Source organism: Oncorhynchus mykiss, chromosome 15 (assembly GCF_013265735.2).
Source record: "Oncorhynchus mykiss isolate Arlee chromosome 15, USDA_OmykA_1.1, whole genome shotgun sequence".
Taxonomy (NCBI): Eukaryota; Metazoa; Chordata; class Actinopteri; order Salmoniformes; family Salmonidae; genus Oncorhynchus; species Oncorhynchus mykiss.
This window is the reverse complement of record NC_048579.1, coordinates 50,012,411-50,014,391: the sequence shown is the minus strand read 5'-3', so window position 1 is coordinate 50,014,391 and position 1,981 is coordinate 50,012,411.

The window sequence follows — 1,981 nt, the reverse complement described above, 5'->3', positions numbered from 1 at the left end:
GGAGCCTGTCTGAGATGAATTACCTCCGGCCCTGTGGCCTCTCCAAAACATCCCCCTCAAACATAATCAGGCGTCTGTCAGAAACAGAGGGGAGCTAGCTCCCAGAAGACGCTCGACATCGGAAATAACTGCAAGTTTAAATAATTTTCAAAAACAGCAGGCCAATAAATTTCCACGAGGGGAGGTTAATTTAGTAAGGTGAAACCTTGGTGCAATTACCCTGTCCGATTCCTCTCTCCTTCGTTCCTCCTATGCCTTCGTGCCCCGAGGGCGCCGGTCTCTGAAATGTCACACAGAGGAATTATTTTTCACCTGAAGAATGCAGCTCTGAAAAACAGGCTAATCTGGACAGGCCTCAGCTAATAACACACAGCAGCACCTGTCACTGAATATTAGTTCATTAGCTAACTCTTAGTCATTTAATTCCTATCAAAACAGGAAAAGCTTTAGACAAAGTTGGCAATGATGAGCGATCTGAGAGAGAAAGACACATGAAAAGAGATACAAAGTGAGAGAGAGAGAGAGAGAGAGAGAGAGAGAGAGAGAGATATTTCAGTGATTAAATTAGACTGGCAGTTTGGTCTTACTTCAGTCAATTAGCTTGACTAAATTAAGTCTAAAAGTAATGGCACTCGTACAGTTCAGTAATTACCGAGGCTCATGTTTATCCAGGGCTCCTAAATTACTCCCAACCCATTACACGTGTTTTGGTGTCCTGACTATGACACAGTGTGAGACGCATAACAGTCACACACAGGCTCCCCACCAACCCCACCCCCATCCCGTCCACCCATCTAAGCTCTCCTCCCATCATGCAGTTCTGTTTGGATAGCGCCTGGATGGAGGGAGCTGCTATCTACAGTGATGCTCTACCATGTCTCTAATTACGATGGTATCTTAATCTAGTCAAATCAACCAGATCCCAATCAGATTTCCCCAGGCCCTGACAGACTCCCACCTCCCAGGAAGAGAAGACTCTGAGCTGAGCTTCAATCCTATTTCCTTTTTGAATCAAAGTCTGACTCAAGCTGTTCCTGTGTGAAGGGAGAAACGATCGTGCTGTGTCTTTTTGGAAACCAATGGCCAAACTATGTTGCCCAAACACACTTGCTGGCTGGCACACTCGAAGACAACCAGGAGCCAACAGTTGGGCTCTGGTCTGACTCTGCATTGACATGTGTGGGAAGTTGCTAATTCAAACACGGCACAGTGTGGGCCTCTGGGAAAGTTTTGCAGTTTTACCCCAATTGAACAGTGGTTTGTAGTTGTAGTATTTAGTTTTGGTTTGGAGCAAGTTTGTAACTCATTAGCTAGAAGACTTGCAGTGCAGCTCTATAGGAGGTCTCACAGAGTTCCCCACACAGCATAACAAACAATGAAAAGCACAGAGGTTTACAGTAATTTCATAACCCTCTCCGCGGTACCAAGAGGCCATCATGTCGTCACTACACTAAATCACTAAGGTATGCTAATCTTAGCTGAAATAAACACGTTCCTCCACATTCAATGTTGCTGATTTATAAAAACCTAATCGAGAGCCAAGCTCATTTGCACATCAAAGGTCTGAGTTAGCAATCTCCCCAAGCCTCTTGCTTATTCCGCCCATCCCAGCTAAATACCAACAAACCCAAACGGCAGGAGTCCAAAGACCTCGCGTTAGAATTTCTAAACAGTTTAAAGAGATAAGCAACACATTTACAAATGTACCATAAACACCATGAATGTCTTTAATATTCATAACAACTCCCCTCTGATGTGGTGAACGGTAGCTGTAAATGCTAAATGTTGTTTTGAATATCTTGTTCGCTAATTGATTGAGACTCGTTCGTTAAGGGAGACGCACACAAGCGAGATGCGGACGGTTTCAGCTGTTTTTTTTCCCTTCTCCTTTGCTGGAGAAAACGGCACGCGGCAGGGTTTTCATCATCTAGTCAAATAAACTCTCAGCCCTCTGAGAACTCAAAGCTGCTAACACAAGATA